Source organism: Schistocerca gregaria, chromosome 8, assembly GCF_023897955.1.
Source record: "Schistocerca gregaria isolate iqSchGreg1 chromosome 8, iqSchGreg1.2, whole genome shotgun sequence".
Classification (NCBI taxonomy): Eukaryota; Metazoa; Arthropoda; class Insecta; order Orthoptera; family Acrididae; genus Schistocerca; species Schistocerca gregaria.
Genome location: NC_064927.1, coordinates 228,430,718 through 228,453,292, shown reverse-complemented (window position 1 = coordinate 228,453,292; position 22,575 = coordinate 228,430,718). Strand labels below are relative to the sequence as shown.

General features: G+C 44.4%; 1 non-coding gene across 1 annotated transcript; it reads right to left on the bottom strand.

The window, feature by feature from the left end:
• Positions 1-489: 489 nt before the first annotated feature.
• On the bottom strand, positions 490-564 carry Trnas-cga (transfer RNA serine (anticodon CGA)). Its single transcript has one exon. It is a non-coding gene; the product is annotated as a tRNA-Ser (tRNA).
• Positions 565-22,575: the final 22,011 nt, after the last annotated feature.

Here is a 22,575-nt window from a genome sequence, read left to right as displayed (position 1 = left end):
GATGTTTAAGCGGCCATACAAAAAATGCGAATGAAAGTTTTAATTCCACTATTTGGCGATTAGCTCCTAAACAACTTACACTCCGGACTAGCTCCTAAGCAACCTGAACTCCGGACTAAAAGTTGTTGAATTGTCATCGTATTTAGCATCCTTTCTGATTGTCATGAACAAGGCAGGAATTGTAGTACGCACGCAAAGCTTCAATTATGCCGAACAAATGGATAATCAGCACCTGAGCCGGCAGAATCGACGTAGTTCATTGGAATCGAAGGAAGGTCGGAAAGCCCGGAAAGCATTGCTGCAAGCGCAAAATGAAGCCTATGAGCAAGAAGAATGATTACTGTATGGTGCTAGAATGGCAGATTCATCGATAAGCATTTTACATTATTGTTAACTTTCTTGAATTTGTAGTTTCCCAGAATTTATTTTTTAGACGCGTTTATCCCGAAACGACATTTTTCGTGAAACTTCCTGGCAGATTAAAACTGTGTGCTCGACCGAGACTCGAACTCGGGACCTTTGCCTTTCGCGGGCAAGTGCTCTACCAACTGAGCTACCGAAGCACGACTCACGACCGGTACTCACAGCTTTACTTCTGCCAGTATCCGTCTCCTACCTTCCAAACTTTACAGAAGCTCTTCTGCGAAACATGCAGAACTAACACTCCTGAAAGAAAGGATACTGTGGAGACATGGCTTAGCCACAGCCTGGGGGATGTTTCCAGAATGATATGAAACTTCCTGCGCTTATCACCGCACACTCCACTGCAGAGTGAAAATCTCATTCTGGAAACATCCCCCAGGCTGTGGCTAAGCCATGTCTCCACAGTATCCTTTCTTTCAGGAGTGCTAGTTCTGCATGTTTCACAGAAGAGCTTCTGTAAAGTTTGGAAGGTAGGAGACGGATACTGGCAGAAGTAAAGCTGTGAGTACCGGTCGTGAGTCGTGCTTCGGTAGCTCAGATGGTCAGCCGGCACGGTAGCTCAGCGTGTTCGGTCAGAGGGTTAGCTGCACTCTGTAATAAAAAAACTGAGTTAATCGAGCAACAACGAACATAAACGGATGTCTCGCGACGTCCGCACCGAGCAAATACAACGAACGAAAAGGATCAAAATGAGATTAAAAAAAAAAAAAAAGTTGGTAGAGCACTTGCCCGCGAAAGGCAAAGGTCCGAGTTCGAGTCTCGACCTGGCACACAGTTTTAATCTGCCAGGAAGTTTCATATCAGCGCACACTCCGCTGCAGAGTGAAAATCTCATTCTGGACATTTTTCGTATTTGCTTGCAGTATGACTCAAAAAGTATAGAACCGATCATTATGAAAATTGATGGTATGATTCTTTATAAAATTACGAATTATGTGAACCAACTTGTGAGAGATATCATGATTTTTAAGGGTATTTTTCTTTGCATAATTAGAGAAAAAATCGTGAAAATCGAAGTAAATTGTTCCAACTTCTGCAAAATTTTTATTTTCATTATTTTCACCTGCGTTGAGTACCACGTTCTTACAAAATAAGTTCTTAATATGAAATCCAAACCTCTTTGATTTCAGATGAAAATCGAAATCGCTACACTGCACGCAATTGGAGAACTAGACTCACAACCTTCAGCGGATATCACAGCTAAACTTTTTTATGTTTGCTGAAATTATTCAAAAAAAAAATTATAAAAACTGTTTGAAATATGAATGAAATGATGTCAAAATTTGATTACATTCTACTTCATTCTTCCCGCCCAAGAAAAGACTCCCAAAAACTCAGTGTCAAAAGCCTCCTAATGTGATTTCCCCCGTTAACGCTCGTACGCGAAGAACTGTAAGTGCAGTGAAGTAAGTAAGAGGTTTGTCAACTACTGTTCTGGTACTGATAACATGCCTTGTGCATTGGGTCAAAGGGTGCGGTTTATAATTTTCTCATTTGTAGCACGTGCCATAGATTTTTTTGGTTTATTACGATTCACAAATGCAACGTAAAGGAATGAAACGAATGAGTGTGTTTAAAAGCCTAGAATCGTTACAAATCATTTCATTGCCCAGATCGCTAGTTTTGTTACACAAATAACTATGTTCGCCCAGTTCAGGGTTCAACTGCCATCCTCAGATCCGTAAATATTCACAACGAAATACTGGTGTGTACAACCGTAAATGTTGTAATAAAATTCAATAGAGTATGCGGTATATGAATGCTGTTAAGTAACTAGCCGCATGTTTGTGTATAACACTTAAAAATATTACAATCGAGGGAAGGAGCTGATCCGAAGTCATCATTAACATTACATCATTGTGCTTTATGTGCAATGACTGTCCAGAAAGTAACAGACGTTTTGGTCTATTGCATCAGTGAGCGATGCTACAACTCCCATCTTGGTGCTATAACATTCCTCTACTTAGTACGCATCTAACTGTGGTAGCGTTTTATCACTGTCAGCGCTCTTATCACTAGAAGAAATTTCATAAAATAATATTCGGCAGCATTTCTCCTCCGTCATTGTTTTTTGGTGAGACGTACTGGATGGAGAAGAAGAGTGTGGTCAGCGGCAGTGATCACACATAAATCCGTCTGTGTAATATAGAAAATTCTAGTGTAATAAAAATGTAATATCGCAGGTACATTCGTGTAAGGAACACACAAAAATATAAATAATTGATACCGACAATAGCTGTATAAAGAATAGCTACAGAGAGAAACGCAGGACATTTCCACAGACATCAACAACGCATGAAATATCAGTTCGTGTCGTAAATATGCGACACAAGTACTTCACTGTGATTCTCGTGCCTTTTAGCCAAACTTTCGTCAACAATTAGTTGGCTAGCTGAGAGAACTACCGTCCTTGAGCGGTAAACTGAAAAAGAAAAAAAGCACGTGATTAGCCACAGTGGCCACCGCCCTCTCAAATGTATGTAGTAGTCGGATACGGTGATGTCCACCCTGCAAAGAGATATTATGCTGCTGCTGCTGGGTGGAGCGAGTGCCGAAACAATAAGTGAGCGCAAAAGCTTAACCGGTATACTTTCAGAAAATCGTAACTGCGTACTGTCAAAATTGGGGCTCAAGTTCTCGGGCGCAGTGATTGCTAGGACTGATATCCTATAAACAGCATTTCTCCTCTTGAAAATATTAGGTAAAATGGGTGATGTTTTCTTGTGAGTGAGGCTAACCGATAAAAGATAAAATTATTCATGGAACTAGGCGAAGCTATTACATTTGGTTTGTATGCATGACTCAGCATTAAACTGACGTAAAAAATGTGTAAGTGTTATTTGTGTTCAATGGGGAAAACACTTTCCCAGTGTTAGGAAAAATTATATTAATTTAGTCACCGGCCAGCTTTCAGTTTCTCAGGCCATCGCCAGGTGTCAACTGAATGTTGGAAACACAGATAAAATGACGAAGGACTTACAAAGATGTTACCTGGCAGAAGATATAAAAGAGATGATACGCAGTCTTTTCAAAGGAATGTATTGCATTTTGTGACTCTCAGAAATAGTTAATATTTAACTGTAAATGAAAAACGATATTTTCGTGTGGCTATCGTGATATTTAACAAAATATGAGAAACAAACTCGAATTTACAATTGTAATCTAATATTCATATAACTAAACTAATCTACCAAGGTGGAGAACTGAACTGTCATCTATATTACTAAATGGTCAAAATGTTTAACCGATTGCAGGTTGCCTAGCAAGTGGCTGCTAGGAACATAGGAACAACAAAAGTTTGATGTTCAGCATTTGATATAATTGTTATTGACCGAATTTAAAAATATGAAATGCTATAGTAATTTACTCATTAAGATTTATAGCCTTACGTTAAACTTTTAATACTATATATCAAGTTTTAATGATAGAATCCATGTTCACAGTATATCTTCAGGCAGCGTAACTCATGGTGTGCAAACTAGTTGGACTATATTGATCCAGTACTTGAGAATGATAGTACTTAGCGATTTACAACGAACTTTGGACATAATTTCACAGCATTTAGAAACTTTTTGTGTCTGACACCCCTGTTCCTGCTGTAGTTCATTCTTCTACTCTTGTTACTGCTGGAGTTTATTTATTGATTCGATTTAGTTACAGAGGAATGAAAGGAAATAAACTGTCGCTTATTATATTAGATATTCATGTAGCAAGACTCCAGAGTGAGGCATGACGTTTTAATTTAGCACTTATTTAGTACTAACTCTATTCGCAATACATTTATCAGAGGGTATCCGCAAGTAGCACTGCATTTACCTACTATATTGCATCATTAAAAGACACGGAGATAAGTAAACATTCAGATGCACTAAAAGAGCAGTTCTAGGCGCTTCAGTCTGGAACTGCGCAGGTTCGAATCCTGCCTTGAGCATGGATGTGTGCGATGTCGTTAGGTTAGTTAGGTTTAAGTAGTTCTAAGTTCTAGGGGACTGATGACCTCAGATGGTATGTACCATAGTGCTTAGAGCCATTTGAACCATTTGAGCATTAAAGGAATATTTTATACACGGGATTAGGATCTGGGGCTGGGAGGGATGCTGAGCTGGTATTCTGAATAAAATGTGTGGCGTCACGTGTGTATATCACCCTATGGACATCATGGCAAAGAAATTGCAAGTTTCAGCGAGACCTCGATATCTGTAGCGTGGTACATCTGCTGTGCCACTCCTCTGGAGGCTCGGTAGCACGAGCGCCCTCTGTCGCCACGATACACGATGGCCTGCGGCAGCGTCGTACTCGAACCCACCTCACAACATGATGCTATACAGACGCCGCCCGATCGCAGCCCCGCCTATATATATATATATATATATATATATATATATATATATATATATATATATATATATATATATATATGTGTGTGTGTGTGTGTGTGTGTGTGTGTGTGTGAAATTTTATGGGACTTAGCACACCCATGCCCGAGGGAGGACTCGAACCTCCGCCGGGACCAGCCGCACAGTCCATGACTGCAGCGTCTAAGACCACTCGGCAAATCCCCCGCGGCCCGCCTTTATCGTTCGTGCTTTGCTACAGAGACACTTTTCCTTGTGGGCATTGTGACAGCTGTGGTCTGTTTCTTGCTCGCACTATTTGTACTGAGTCTTCGTACATTTGGAGATATATACGTAAAATAAATTTCCTGTTCGTTGTGGTAACTTGTTCGTCAAACACTTCTACTCTGGTCCAGCTTTCCTGCGATGACAGTTGCCACACCACTCTGTAGCTCACCTCTCCGTACCGTTGTGTACGAAATCGTTTACTGATTTTTAAGTTTCTTGACTAGGGTCATCTTCCTACTTATCTTAACAACATTTAACATTCGTCACTTAACACCTCCGGGCTGAGATGCCGTGGTCCATGCATAAGACTCTCCCCTGACGTTCCGTCTTCGACTGCGGAAGACATCCTCCTAGGACAATCGGCTGAACGCCAGGGGACATGTATGGACCACGGCATCTCAGCCAGCAAGTGTTAAGTGATTGACAACACCTGCCGTGAAAGCATTTATTCTATGAATATTTAAAATTTCACTTCCTACGTCACATACGTAGCGGATACCTATATTGGGGGGGGGGGGGGGGGGGGGGAGAGCGCTGGACGCGTTCTCCATCCTCCCGCCTCCTTACGGGGCCGCCCACATTCCCACCCGCTGCGCCTCCACCAGTCAACCTGCACGCTATTCGTTGGTTTCTTTTCTCAGTTGACTCCACTGAATCAAGTTATCGAATAGTTGTATGTAGCACGCGCCTCCGCGTCACCGTATTTTATATCTTTCTGTCTGGCACATGGGTAATTAACACATAACTACGAGAAAAGTCGCTGCTTTTGTATCCATCCTGAAAGGCGACGCGTGGGTCTGCTCCTGTGATCTGCAAAATAGGCCGAATGAAGGAAGCAAGTAGGAGCAGGAGAGGTAAAGAACTTCGGTGCTCCGTTTGAATTTAAACAGGTATATTGTAGGCAAAAACAAGTTAATAAATGGTCACATAAGGTTGCGATGGTGAACACGTAGGTGTGAAGCCGTATTCCCACCGTAAGTAGTACAAATTTTCAGTAGCTAGCTAAAACATTCTGAAGTAGAAGCGAAACATCCAGGCCGTCTGCTCTTGATGAAATGGGCCGGCCACCCACCGCGCCACAATCTGGAACCGCGCGACGGCTACAGTCGCAGGTTCGAATCCTGCCTCGGTCGTGGATGTGTGTGATAGGTTTAAGTAGTTCTAAGTTCTAGTGGACTGGTCACCTCAGAAGTTAAGTCCCATAGTGCTCCGAGCCATCTGAACCATTTTGATGTAATGGGAAGAAAGCAGAGCGGCGGTCGCTGAGCTAGAGGGCGCTGTGGTCGGCGTAGTTCTTCCGCTCTCGTAGTGCCAACCTGCGAGCGTGCAAGTACGCTATGGTATCGGAACTATCGACACCACAGCGGCCATTCTAGTGATCTCGATACATTATTCTGTCTGGCAATTGTTCGAGAAAAAACGCGAATAGTCTACTGTTTTCTTGTATGGAGAACCTTCGATACGTAGCATTATATCTACGTACTTGATTAAAGTTTGCATGTTACCTGATTATTTTTTATCACGTTAAAAGTAAAGGTAGCTCAAAATATCTTAAGCACCGCTTCCTTGAGGTTTTTGTGTTTCCGCCACTGCGCCACATTTTTTTTGTTGAAAGACGTTAGGCCAAATTTAAATCTCTCTTTCTTAAATTTCAGATTCTCTCTTTCTGAGATAAGCTTATGTAACTTTGAAACCTTCCCGTCTCCTCCTTATCTCTTTTGTTACGCAACCTTCCCTTCTACAATAACCTATGAAACCTTCTCTTAAGATTTCAATCTCTTTGCTTAATAACAACAAATGAAATCTTCCCTTTGAAATTCTCTTTCTCAGTCTTCGCATGTAAATTTAAATTCTGCTTAATAAAAGTGATTTTCTGATTATTTCGACGAAATATACACTCCTGGAAATTGAAATAAGAACACCGTGACTTCATTGTCGAAGGGGAAACTTTATTGACACATTCCTGGGGGTCAGATACATCACATGATCACACTGACAGAACAACAGGCACATAGACACAGGCAACAGAGCATGCACAATGTCGGCACTAGTACAGTGTATATCCACCTTTCGCAGCAATGCAGGCTACTATTCTCCCATGGAGACGATCGTAGAGATGCTGGATGTAGTCCTGTGGAACGGCTTGCCATGACATTTCCACCTGGCGCCTCAGTTGGACCAGCGTTCGTGCTGGACGTGCAGACCGCGTGAGACGACGCTTCATCCAGTTCCAAACATTCTCAATGGAGGACAGATCCGGAGATCTTGCTGGCCAGGGTAGTTGACTTACACCTTCTAGAGCACGTTGGGTGGCACGGGATGCATGCGGACGTGCATTGTCCTGTTGGAACAGCAAGTTCCCTTGCCGGTCTAGGAATGGTAGAACGATGGGTTCGGTGACGGTTTGGATGTACCGTGCACTATTCAGTGTCCTCTCGACGATCACCAGAGGTGTACGGCCAGTGTAGGAGATCACTCCCCACACCATGATGGCGGGTGTTGGCCCTGTGTGCCTCGGTCGTATGCAGTCCTGATTGTGGCGCTCACCTGCACGGCGCCAAACACGCATACGACCATCACTGGCACCAAGGCAGAAGCGACTCTCATCGCTGAAGACGACACGTCTCCATTCGTCCCTCCATTCACGCCTGTCGCGACACCACTGGAGGCGGGCTGCACGATGTTGGAGCGTGAGCGGAAGACGGCCTAACGGTGTGCGGGACCGTAGCCCAGCTTCATGGAGACGGTTGCGAATGGTCCTCGCCGATACCCCAGGAGCAACAATGTCCCTAATTTGCTGGGAAGTGGCGGTGCGGTCCCCTACGGCACTGCGTAGGATCCTACGGTCTTGGCGTGCATCCATGCGTCGCTGCGGTCCGGTCCCAGGTCGACGGGCACGTGCACCTTCCGCCGACCACTGGCGACAACATCGATGTACTGTGGAGACCTCACGCCCCACGTGTTGAGCAATTCGGCGGTACGTCCACCCGGCCTCCCGCATGCCCACTATACACCCTCGCTCAAAGTACGTCAACTGCACATGCGGTTCACGTCCACGCTGTCGCGGCATGCTACCAGTGTTAAAGACTGCGATGGAGCTCCGTATGCCACGGCAAACTGGCTGACACTGACGGCGGTGGTGCACAAATGCTGCGCAGCTAGCGCCATTCGACGGCCAACACCGCGGTTCCTAGTGTGTCCGCTGTGCCGTGCGTGTGATCATTGCTTGTACAGCCCTCTCGCAGTGTCCGGAGCAAGTATGGTGGGTCTGACACACCGGTGTCAATGTGTTCTTTTTTCCATTTCCAGGAGTGTAGAATGTGTCGTCGTCGTCGTAGCCTTCAGTCGTACCTGCAATAACCCAAAACTGTTCCTTACCTTTTTTACTGTTACTGGATCGCCATCTGACTGCTACATCGAACTGCAACATTAATATACTTACTCTGTTTCACTTTACTGTATTAGCTGCTCGTGTGCTGTCACAATAAGTCGTTGTATTTATTAACAAAGCTGATGTTATTCTTCAATAGCAAAGCTGACGTTATTCTTTAATTAATTTGACTGATTTTACGTAATTCACAGTTATACTTTTTCTTGACAACAATAACATTTTGTAAAGTTTTACATTGATGGTTTTTGTGATGGATTATAATCAGTAATGCAATATTGCTGGCAAAAAATAATTATATTCTGAATGAAATGATTTTACAAACGTTCAAATAGGACTTATTTTTTACACTAAACTTGCAACTAGCTTTACGCAAACTTACCTTCAGTAGTCTTGAGTTTCTCTAAAAAATAATTCAATAATATTAGTTCGTCTTATGATAATAGTTAGCTGATGTCTTTGTACATCCGTTTATAATCTCTTGTAAATCATAGCTGGTGGCTGGCAGGCACACCGCTCCTCTCAACCTCTCGCTTCAGACCTCCTACCGACTCGCTTCACTTCTCGCTTACTACTGACGTCCTACGAACGCTAAAGTGCGGTCTCTCCCGCCAACAATGCTTTGGTGCAGACATTTCCTGCTACCACAATTATTTCCAACACGACAAGTATTAATTATTCCTACTTAATCCTATTAATAAAATATAAATATGTTTCATAAATTGTGGTTTGACATAAGACAATAGAAATGTACACGTCTTACAAGTTACATACAGCGAGTACCAAAATGATGTATAAACTCTTTGAAACTGAACATCTTTTTCCTGAAAGGGGGTTAGAAATAGACTTTTAGTGGTGTTACGTGCCTCATGGTCCGACGTAGGGTGGTAAAAGTTCAAGTTGGTGTCCGTCCATCGCAATACACTATCGAGAACGACTTACGACTGAGCGATATGCCAACGTCATTGTTTCCAAGGGAATAGCATCACAGGCTTGGTCAATTTGCTCTTTAAGATCATCCAGTATGTGTGGTCTCGCAGAGTAAACTGTGTTCTTGAGAGTACCCCAAAGAAAGAAATCTAGAGTAGTTAAATCTGGAGATCGAGTGAGATACTCCACACTCCCTCTTAATCCTATCCGTCTGGCAGGGAATTTACGATTGAGAAATGTCCTCACATCCAGCTGAAAGTGAGGTGTCGCCCCATCTTGCTGAAATTCATAATTTTCATTTACAAACACAAAGCTAATCCCATGAGTTGTCATTTCCAACACTTTCAAGTAAGAGTCTCCCGTGACAGTGTTGTCAAAGAAGTCCCTAGAAGGCAGATCACACTAGACTGTTACTCCCGGTGAATTAACATGTCTTTGATCACTTACGTATGGATTCTTCCTGTCCCAGTACACGCAATTATGGCGGTTCATTTTCCCATGAAGTTCAAACGTCGCTTCAACTGCCCGAAGTATTTGATCTTGGAAACGTTGCTCTCCTTTACAACTATTAATGAACCACTCAAAAAATACGCCCTTCCTATCAGCATCATCCTCGTTAAGAGCATGGAGAAGTCTTGTAATGTAAGCTTAAAGTTCTGAGACCGCAAAATTCTATGAACAACGCTTCTGCAGGTCTCAGTCTCACGAGAGCATTGTCTCACAGATATCTTCGGGGATCGTGTGTATGTCTGGATTACTGCATCAATATTCTCATTGTCTGTTGAACTTCTCTTTCGTCCGCTGCGTCCCTTCTTCATATCGTGCACCGTTCCTTCGACTACAAACTTATCTCTGATTCTAGTAATTGTTTCACTTTCCGGTGGTGGTGTCCCAAATTCTACTCTCCAACATCGGCGTACCGCAATCACATACTCTGTTTTCCAGTAACACTATCAGCCATTTCCGTTGTTCAAACAATAACGCCATATTTGCCAACAATCCTGAAACAAAAGAAAGCATTGTTATGTTTTTCACCGCCTTCTAAATTATTACTCATAAAAATTGTATTTCTGTCTCCTTTAATTAAAGAGATATGTTCCAAAGAGTTTATACATTAATTTATGATACCTTGTATATGTAAGTGCACGTTATTTTGTATGCGCTTGCGACGAAGGCCTCAGATACCGAAAGCAGTTCGTGACCAAATAAATACAATTCAGCATGACGTTAGGGAAGCATTTTACTATTTGATATTGTTATCATGTTCAGCCCAGCACCGAAGCAAAAGTGAGGCAATGTATAAGGCTCACCGGCCATTTGACCATCATCTTCCGTGCGGATGCACAAACAATGCCCGAACTCTTACGGGAATCGGCAAAAAACCGCGAGTAATGAGCATAATGGGCAGGGGCACTATGAATATAGTGCGGGACAATAAGTTGTGAATTTGGGTCTCACGGGAGGCGCGCCAGAGATAAGTAAATCCCTGCAGTTGCACTGTCCTCTGTGTCGTCGGTGTCTCAGATGAATAGAGCGTCTGCCATGTAAGCAGGAAATCCCGGGTTCGAGTCCCAGTCGGTGCACACATCTTAAATCCTCCCTCTTGACTTATATCAACGCCTGTATGCAGCTAGGGGTATTCATTTCATTGTAAGTGGTAAGTGACATTTGCATTCCGTACCTGTTTGTACACGTAACAGTACAGTCCGTAATGCACTCAAAGTGTGCGAATTCTTCCTTGTACTAGTATTTTATTAATAGAGTCGCTACCGCAAACTGAAAGAATAGAATTAGAATTCTTTTGGTTTTTTAATAAAGGCTCCACATCCCGTGCGGCATGACAGAAAAGAACGTTGTCGGCCCCCTTTTCTCCCTTGCCAGGTCAGAGAATGGGCGCAGCACGGCGATGCCGGTTCGCGGATTAGTTTACATAACCCGCCGCGGCGGCTCCCTGGTGGGTGGAGAGGTTATGGCGCCGGAAAGAGGTGGAAGGGGGGAGGGGGCAACCGCAGCGCTGTTCTGCTGCGAACTTCAGGGGGGAAATTTTAAAAACGCGGGAAGGAGGCGGCGGAGGCAATCCACCGGCACAAAGAACCCGCGCACCGCACCGCATCGCACCGCACCGCGCCGCGCCGCGCCGCCGCTATACTTTATTAAGGTGCGGTTGCCGCTGCGTCGGGAACACTAGGCGTTGCTAGCTGTGCACGGCTGCATTGTGCCAGGAGCAGCGAACAGTGGCGCGCGGTGTGACCTCTTCTCTCTCGCGGAGGGCGGCAGAGCTGCGGAAACGGCGAGAGCACAGGAGGCTGTGAGGGTCAGCAATGAAACAACCGATTTTCGCTAATATAGCTTTTCTTTCAATGCCAGTTTAAACTGGGCGTTAAATCCGTTTGAAATAACCGGTTTATGAAATAACCGATTTTCACTTTATCGTTCCTATTATTTCCCCTAATAACGTGGAAATCGAAGAAGGACTGAAAAAATTTTGACGCCTTCAGTATGCAGACACATGAAAGTAAACTTACTACCCCAACTGTTCACTGCTTTTCTTGAAAAGTGATGAGTGGTTGAATTCCACAAGAAGTCGGCAGTATCCTCCTATTGATTCCAATTTTTCGAAACTCTCCTTAAAAATGTCGCCAACGTGCAGTATACTACTGTTTAGGCATTACAAAGAATACTCGAGGACTAAAGGGTAAGAACTGTGGTTGAAGAATTCTAGTTTTCTCCGGCTGCGGTGCCCGAACGTTTCTAAGCGCTTCAGTCCTGAGCCGCGCGACCGCTGCGGTTGCAGGTTCGAATCCTGCCTCGGGCATGGATGTGTGTGATGTCCTTAGGATAGTTAAGTTTAAGTAGTTCTAAGTTCTAAGGGACTGACGACCTCAGATGTTAAGTCCCATACTGATCAGAGCCACTTCAACCATTTTGAATTCTAGTTTTCGTGTTCATTTGTTTTCAAGGTCTACAGCCATATAACGTAGACAAAGGCAACAGGCCAGCTATTTTCAATTTACGATGTAAATTTTGAATGTATCGTTAAGTTTCAAGTTTTCTCCTTATACGATGTCACAACTTTATTGTGGCTCCCCCCAACCCTAATTTTTTAACTCAAATGGAGCATTGTACTTCATTGATACCGTACTTTGTATAATACTTTCAGATTATGGATGATACCATTCTGAAAAAAAACGATGTCTGACGACAAAAGCGAGAAACATCCATATGAACCAGAAGAGGCTAGTCTCTCACAGTGCATGTAGACGTGTACCATCCAATAGGCCAAGCCAACTGGTAACAGATACATTATTGTCTCAGCAGTGTTGTGCCAATTATTATGTCGTGTGTGTTACTTGTATCTGTCACATTGTTATTACAATAGCGTTGATCACTTTTTTTCACTTACTGTAATAATGCAGTATTGAAAACAGTGAATTTTACGAATAAAAATTAATCTCTTTTTTAAAAAAGGGGGGTTCAAAAGCGAAAAATTTTAACACTGCTGCTAAGGCTAATTGATATTTCGTTCATTTTACCATACCAGTTATTCAGAAGTGAAATACCGGTATCAGTTTTAACTGGTCGGTTTTTCCTATCCCTAGCTGCTGTACCAGTCCTCTCGCAGATGAGGATAACACAGGTGTGCACATAGCTAAGTGAAACAGCTCGTTCCAGCGGTAAAAATTCACCACAAGTTCTTATTTATTTATTTATTTGTTCATTGCTCTGTAGTTCTAACGTATACAGCTGCACTCAACCTCAGTTTAGTTAAATAATATAAAAAAATCATTTTTCCCTGTACATCGGCAACTAATTGTACAAAATGCACTATTGCAGCAAACACAATTGTAATTCCCATTACTCTGAAGTTCCTAATAGGATGATGTATAAGTTCGTAGTGCTTTTGCTAATCCTGTTGCTGTGGGTTTATTTATCGGCTGTCATGTTTCATCTACATCTACATGACTACTCTGCAATTCACATTTAAGTGCTTGGCAGAGGGTTCATCGAACCACAATCATACTATCTCTCTACTATTCCACTCCCGAACAGCGAGCGGGAAAAACGAACACCTAAACCTTTCTGTTCGAGCTCTGATTTCTCTTATTTTATTTTGATGATCATTCCTACCTATGTAGGTTGGGCTCAACAAAATATTTTCGCATTCGGAAGAGAAAGTTGGTGACTGAAATTTCGTAAAAAGGTCTCGCCGCGACGAAAAACGTCTATGCTGTAATGACTTCCATCCCAACTCGTGTATCATATCTGCCACACTCTCTCCCCTATAACGCGATAATACAAAACGAGCTGCCCTTCTTTGCACCCTCTCGATGTCCTCCGTCAATCCCACCTGGTAAGGATCCCACACCGCGCAGCAATATTCTAACAGAGGACGAACGAGTGTAGTGTAAGCTGTCTCTTTAGTGGACTTGTTGCATCTTCTAAGTGTCCTGCCAATGAAACGCAACCTTTGGCTCGCCTTCCCGACAATATTATCTATGTGGTCCTTCCAACTGAAGTTGTTTGTAATTTTAACACCCAGGTACTTAGTTGAATTGACAGCCTTGAGAATTGTACTATTTATCGAGTAATCGAATTCCAACGGATTTCTTTTGGAACTCATGTGGATCATCTCACACTTTTCGTTATTTAGCGTCAACTGCCACCTGACACACCATACAGCAATCTTTTCTAAATCGCTTTGCAGCTGATACTGGTCTTCGGATGACCTTACTAGACGGTAAATTACAGCATCATCTGCGAACAACCTAAGAGAACTGCTCAGATTGTCACCCAGGTCATTTATATAGATCAGGAACAGTAGAGGTCCCAGGACGCTACCCTGGGGAACACCTGATATCACTTCAGTTTTACTCGATGATTTGCCGTCTATTACTACGAACTGCGACCTTCCTGACAGGAAATCACGAATCCAGTCGCACAACTGAGACGATACCCCATAGCTCCGCAGCTTGATTAGAAGTCGCTTGTGAGGAACGGTGTCAAAAGCTTTCCGGAAATCTAGAAATACGGAATCAACTTGAGATCCCCTGTCGATAGCGGCCATTACTTCGTGCGAATAAAGAGCTAGCTGCGTTGCACAAGAGCGATGTTTTCTGAAGCCATGTTGATTACGTGTCAATAGATCGTTCCCTTCGAGGTGATTCATAATGTTTGAATACAGTATATGCTCCAAAACCCTACTGCAAACCGACGTCAATGATATAGGTCTGTAGTTAAATGGATTACTCCTACTACCCTTCTTGAACACTGGTGCGACCTGCGCAATTTTCCAATCTGTAGGTACAGATCTATCGGTGAGCGAGCGGTTGTATATGAGTGCTAAGTAGGGAGCTATAGTATCAGCGTAATCTGAAAGGAACCTAATCGGTATACAATCTGGACCTGAAGACTTGCCCGTATCAAGCGATTTGAGTTGCTTCGCAACCCCTAAGGTATCTACTTCTAAGAAACTCATGCTAGCAGATGTTCGTGTTTCAAATTCTGGAATTTGTTGCTACTTCAGTTTACGTACTGTCGTTCTGTCGTATGGACATAAACTAGTGGAGCTGTCCACGCTAGAAAATGGAGTGCCCCAGAGAGTGTGATAGGACCACTATTATTGTCTATATACACACAAATGATTTGGCGGACCAGATTAGCAGCAATTTGCGGTTGTTTGCTGATGATGCTATAGTGTATGGAAAGATGTGGAAATTTAATGACTGTAGGAATATTCGAGATGTCTTACACAAAATTTCTAGCTGGTGTGATGAATAGCAGATAGCACTAAATGTAGAAAAATTTAAAGTTAATGCGGGTGAGTAGTAAAAACAAACCCGTAATGTTCGGATACAGCCGGCCGAAGTGGCCGTGCTGTTCTAGGCGCTACAGTGTAGAGCCGAGCGACCGCTACGGTCGCAGGTTCGAATGCTTCCTGGGGCATGGATATGTGTGTCGTCCTTAGGTTAGTTAGGTTTAATTAGTTCTAGGTTCTCGGCGACTGATGACCTCAGAAGTTCAGTCACATAGTGCTCAGAGCCATTTGTTCGGATACAGCATTAGTAGTGTTCTGCTTGACGCAGTAAAGTGATGTAAATATCTGGGTATAGCACTGAAAAGCGATGTGAAATGGTCACCAATTTATTTGGAGAATTGGAGGAAACTATGGTTCATCTGTGAAGGAGACCGCATGTACGATGCTAGTGCGACATGTTCCTGAGTACTCACGAGTGTTTCGGATCCGTACCAGATTGGATTAAAGGAAGATATCGGAGCAGTTCAGAGGCGGGCTACTATATTTGTTACTAACAGGTTCGAACAACATGCAAGTGTTACGGACATGCTTCAGGTACTCAAATGGGAATTCCTGGAGGTGAGTCGACATTCTTTTCGAGGAAAACTATGAGAGGAGACATTCTTTTTGGGGAACACTGTTGAGAATATTTAGAGAATAGGCATTCGAAGCTGACTGCAGAACGATTCTACTAGCTCCAACATAGGTTGCACGTAGGGACCACGAAGATAAGGTACGAGGAATGAGGGCTCATGTAAAGACATATAGACATTATTCCCTCGTTCTATTTGGAACAGTGAAGGAAAGTACTTTTAGTGGTGCAGAGTACCCTTCGTCAAGAGCCGTAGAATACATTGTGGAGTATCTACGTAGGTGTAGATTCCCAAGTGGAGTCTGGACATTTGCGACATATTCTCTAGTTTGAGTTCAGTATGGATGTGACAGCAGTAGAGGCAAACCCAACCATTTGCGCCAGTTGCAGAAAAAAGCTATTGCACACAGCACGAAAAGAAAATAGTTGATAAGCCCGCTAAACCCACTGAACACAACAGGTGATTAGGATTGTGGAAAGCGCCAAATAAGGTGTCAGTCAGTTCCACTTCAAAATTTTAATTTATTGTAATTTAATAACACCTTTAAACAGCACATAGGTGAACCTTTACAACCAGGAGTTTCAAAATCCAATTCTTTCACGGCTGAAGGCCTCCAAACAAGAAATCTTAAAAAGCAACAAGATAAATTTCAAATGACCGAATACATGCAATCAAAGTTTAAATATATATATATACAGGACGACCGACGATCCACCAAGACAGTGGCCCGGCTCAAGTGAAGCGTGGCGCCAATCGTCCGGCGAGCCATGTCAACGCAGACTTCACTGCTCCAACCAAATGCACTAATGCCGCATGCAACTCCCCGACTGGCAGGTCGGGACTGCGCTCCAGACGCGTTCCAACTGACTGGCAAACCCGAACTCAGAACTGAACTTATTACTGTCATATCTGTCTACGACTACTATTGCCTTACAACTTATTTTCCTTTTAACCGTCACTGTTATACACTGTAAGTAAAATACAAGGAGTTCACATAAAGCCTTCCTCATTTCCAACTGCAGTTTAAAATTCTAAGAGATGTAAACATGTGTTGTTTGCGGCATCATGTAAAGCACTTCAAAAAGGTTTGTGTTGATATTTTTTCTGTGCTAACCTTTAGTTTTGTTTAAAATGAAAAATGCCAGGAATGACTTCACCTCAAGAGAAAGCCCATTGAGTATTATCGTACCCTGAAACGAACCCGCACATTACTGCCCAAAGATTCCTAGGTGAATTTCAAAGGGAGCCACCAGACTTTAATAGTTATCTAAAATAAGTGAAGCTGAAAGGAAATGGATCTTTTAGTGCTGCGGATGGGCTTGTGTTTTCCGCGGGGGTGAACTGAATTTTCGTATTAGCAAAACGGTTTCTTTTTCCCATGGTGGCAGCTGGCCCTGGGGGTGCACAAAAACAGCTAGATTCTGGCAGAAAACGCTTCTCTCATGTATTGGTATAGCAGATCAGAGAGATCTTACAACGATTCCCATCTATGTCTACATCTACACTCCTGGAAATTGAAATAAGAACACCGTGAATTCATCGTCCCAGGTAGGGGAAACTTTATTGACACATTCCTGGGGTCAGATACATCACATGATCACACTGACAGAACCACAGGCACATAGACACAGCCAACAGAGCATGAACAATGTCGGCACTAGTACAGTGTATATCCACCTTTCGCAGCAATGCAGGCTGCTATTCTCCCATGGAGACGATCGCAGAGATGCTGGATGTAGTCCTGTGGAACGGCTTGCCATGCCATTTCCACCTGGCGCCTCAGTTGGACCAGCGTTCGTGCTGGACGTGCAGACCGCGTGAGACGACGCTTCATCCAGTCCCAAACATGCTCAATGGGGGACAGATCCGGAGATCTTGCTGGCCAGGGTAGTTGACTTACACCTTCTAGAGCACGTTGGGTGGCACGGGATACATACGGACGTGCATTGTCCTGTTGGAACAGCAAGTTCCCTTGCCAGTCTAGGAATGGTAGAACGATGGGTTCGATGACGGTTTGGATGTACCGTGCACTATTCAGTGTCCCCTAGACGATCACCAGAGGTGTACGGCCAGTGTAGGATATCGCTCCCCTCACCATGATGCCGGGTGTTGGTCCTGTGTGCCTCGGTCGTATGCAGTCCTGATTGTGGCGCTCACCTGCACGGCGCCAAACACGCATACGACCATCATTGGCACCAAGGCAGAAGCGACTCTCATCGCTGAAGACGACACGTTTCCATTCGTCCCTCCATTCACGCCTGTCGCGACACCACTGGAGGCGGGCTGCACGATGTTGGGGCGTGAGCGGAAGACGGCCTAACGGCGTGCGGGACCATAGCCCAGCTTCATGGAGACGGTTGCGAATGGTCCTCGCCGATACCCCAGGAGCAACAGTGTCCCTAATTTGCTGGGAAGTGGCGGTGCGGTCCCCTACGGCACTGCGTAGGATCCTACGGTCTTGGCGTGCATCCGTGCGTCGCTGCGGTCCGGTCCCAGGTCGACGGAACGTGCACCTTCCGCCGACCACTGGCGACAACATCGATGTACTGTGGAGACCTCACGCCCCACGTGTTGAGCAATTCGGCGGTACGTCCACCCGGCCTCCCGCATGCCCACTATACGCCCTCGCTCAAAGTCCGTCAACTGCACATACGGTTCACGTCCACGCTGTCGCGGCATGCTACCAGTGTTAAAGACTGCGATGGAGCTCCGTATGCCACGGCAAACTGGCGGACACTGACGGCGGCGGTGCACAAATGCTGCGCAGCTAGCGCCATTCGACGGCCAACACCGCGGTTCCTGGTGTGTCCGCTGTGCCGTGCGTGTGATCATTGCTTGTACAGCCCTCTCGCAGTGTCCGGAGCATGTATGGTGGGTCTGACACACCGGTGTCAATGTGTTCTTTTTTCCATTTCCAGGAGTGTATATCCAACAAGCTACCTTACCGTGTGTCAAGTAGTTTAGAAGTTCGCAATATATTTGTTGACTCTTCTAGGACCGTGCACTCTCAGAACTTTAACAGTGAACCACACTGCGGTGCAGTACACCTCTCTTGCAACGTCTGCCACTGTACTTGGCTGATCAGATGCGAGACCCATTCGTGCTTGCTAAATGAACTATATGAACCTGTAAAGACATGTGCTGCTGCCCTGGAATCTTCTCTATTTCCTCTATATATCCTACCTCAAATGGATTCATGCTGATAGGCAATGTTCAAGTATTGGTCGAACTTGGGCATTGTAAGCTGCCTCCTTTGTTGACGGACTACTTTTCTTGAGAATTCGTCCAATGAATATCAGTCTGGCATCTGTTGATCCCGTGATTAGCTTTCTCGGGTCATTCTACGTCAAATCTCCCAGTACGCAAACTCCTAGATATTTTATGAAAGTAGCTGCTGCCAGTAATTGTTCTGGAATCGTTTAATAGTACAATAATAGTCTTTTCCCTCTATGTGTACGCAATACGCTACACACTGATCAGCCAGAACACTATGAACACCGACGCATTGTCGATATAAACCCGTCCAGGCGATAGCAGCATTACCAGGCGAGGAATGACTGCTGGGCAGACGCGCGCACGATGTATATGGTATTAGTGACCTTGTTGTATGTGTGTAGAATGAGGAAAGTGCGCGATCTATCTGAGTTTGATAGAGGGCATATTCTGATGGCTCACAGGCTCAGCACGAGCATTTCGGAAACAGCACGACTTAACTAGTGTTTGAGGAGTGCTGTATTGTCTTCAAGGCGAGGTGAAACCTTCGTGAAACCACGTGCAGATATAGTGAGGTTGGGAAGCTACCCCACATTACAGATATCGGATGTCGTGGGCTGCGCAGAGTGGTAGAACAAGGAAGGCGCCGAACTACATCAGATTTAAAGGCTGGGCAGGGTACAAGTGTGTTTGACCATACAGCGCACTGAACACTCCGAACGATGGGCCTCCGCAGCCGACGACCCAATCAAGTGCCAGCTTCACTGCGACATAGGCAACTACGACTGTAATTGGCACGTGGCCATCGGCAGTGGACGTTTGTTTAGTGTCAGAGCGTTGTATGGTCTGATGAATACCGATGCTTTCACCCTGATGGGAGAACGCGAATCCGCCGTCTTCCAGAGGAGGCCACCGGTACTGTGTGACAGAGACAAACTGGTGGTGGCTCCATTATGTTCTGGGGAACATTCACGTTGGCGTCCATGGGTCCAGCGGAGCTCTTACAAGGCAGCATGACGGGCCAAGCGGTACCGTACACTGGCTGCAGACCACGTACAGCCCTTCACGACTGTCATTTTTCCCGACGGCAGTGGCATTTTTCAATAAAATAATGTACCATGTCACAAGACCAGTAGTGTGATGGAGTGATTCGAGGAACACAGGAGCGAGCTCTGACTGACCCATCGCCTCCCGCTTTAGAATTTACAGGAATTAGGTGGCGTGTGTGCAGATGTGATGTGAACTCCCTATAGCGATCTACCATTGCCTCATTGCCTTCATGCCTCAACGCCACTGTTGTCCTTGCCAAAGGTGGCCATGTCGGCTGTTAGGCAGGTTGTCTTCATGTTCTGGCTAATCAGCGTATTTGTAGGCGTCAGGGTCAATAGTCACTCCCTGCACCAAGAATCGATCCCGTGCAGGTCTTCCTGCATTTCGCCACAATTTTAAGTGTTGCGACTTCCCTGTATACAACAGCACCATGCACAAAAAGTCTCATGGAACTTCCGATGATGTTTGCTAAGCGATTTATGTATATTGTGAAAAATAATGAAGCTATAACCGAAATTACTCTTACGTTTGAAGACCTGTCCATTCAGAATGACATTCTATGTTCTGTTCTGCATTTGGCGCATCCGCACTGTGTACCTCTCTCTGTTGGTAAGCTACAGACGCGATTACATTACCGTTCGATGTTTTTACCTTTCTTTGAGAGTATTTGAAATATCTCTTCCGATTGAAAATGCCTCCGACTGTGAAATACGCACCGTGATTTTTTTCTCAGTGCTAAACACAAGAAAAACACATGAAATTCATCTTCAGGTCGGTGAAGTGTACGCGGAAAACATTGTGAGCTAAGAGGTGGTAAGGAATTGGGTGAGACCTTTAGGAGACGGCCATAGGAATGTTCATGATGAGGAAAGAGGTGAGAGATCTTCATCTTTACTGACGGTTTGGTGCAGAAAGTTGATGAAAAGCGAGAGACAACAGACACTATACGATTTCGACGTTGTGTGACGAGTTTCCCCAAGTGTCAAGAACTGTTCCTTATGCATTTGTTACATAACGTTTAAATTATCTAATGCTGTGCTTACGCTGTATACCGAAATTGTTAACTGAGGTGTACGACAGCAAACGTTTAGCCTCTTGTCTGACTTTCTTTGAGCGTCAGGCTGAGGAAGCTGACGAGATTTTAAGCTAAATTGCCACAGGCCGTGGGTAGCCGACGTTACACGTGAATCAGTATTGAAGTAATCCTCAGACTATCGGCATTCAGCATTATCCAAGAAAGTGAAGATGAAGCAAAAAATTTCAACCCGGAGAACCATGTGTATTATTTTGTGGAACAAAAAGGTTATGTTGCTTGTGAATTTTTTGTCTCATGGCGACGTCATTCCTTCTACGACTTGTTGTGAGACATTAAATGAACTGCGCTGTGCAATCCACAACGAAAGGGGTGGCATGGTAAGTAAGTAGACCCTTTTGTTTCACGACAGTGCCCACCTACACACGGTCAATCGAACTCAAGATCTGTTTATATCATTTGATTGAGAACAACTATATCATTTTCCATATAGCCCCGATGTAGCGCCCAGTGACCACAGAGTGTTCTTACGTTTGAAGAACCATCTTAGGGGTCAGTGAAGATGTGAAAACGCCCATATTCTAGTATTTGTCTGACCAGGAAGCATATATTTATGAGTATCTTCGTACATCCATGTTTCAATTGGATGAAGGTGGGACACAACAGGTATAATTTTTATTAAAAACTCCTCTAGCTGTACTTAAGATTTTATATTTATTTGGCTACTAGTTTTGACGTTGCGTCAACACCATCTTCAGATCCGTACGCTTTGATGTGAGCACGTGTTGGTCTCACCGCGGGCTTCTAGTACTGATCTCATTAAAGCGTACGGGCCTGAAGATGGCGTTGGCGCAACGTCGAAACTAGTAGCCAAATATATATGAAATCTTAAGTGCAGGTGGAGGAGTTTCGTTCGAAAGCTGGTTGTACGGTACGACAAGTGCCTTAATAATGGTGGAAATAATCTAGAAAAGTGGATTGGAGTACAGGCTTGCATGGAAATGAAACTGCTAACAGAAGTATATTTGTTTTACTTTTATTTGAAAAAGGTTCTTACTAAAAATATACAACCCGTGTAAACCTTTTGAAATCCGGCGAGCTCCAGTGGCCTTCCTTCTGTTGAGTTGCATTTGCATCCCAAAATCACTTATTTCGGTATCACCTGTTTTCGACCATTTAAAGGAGATACTGTACTAGAGTACCATCTCCTTCTGTGCGCCACGAATAAGTGCAGGCGTTGATTTGGGGAATTCTAGTAAGTTTACCGCAGCTGTGGCTGGAAGGTAGTAGTTATACAGATTGTCACATCGGATGGCAGGCGCGGGCGATGTTGATAATTGGCAAACAATTCTGCGAGGCAGGTTTACGACACCGCTCGCAGGCCGGAAGGCACTGCTCAGTGGGTGCTATATACACACCGCGTGCTGTGAAGAATCCATAAGTTGCAGTTACATCAGCGTCTAGTGACTTATGTCTAGAGGCCGAAGCGGGCTGAGGAAAGTTGCAGTTCTAAGTATTAAAGAACACGT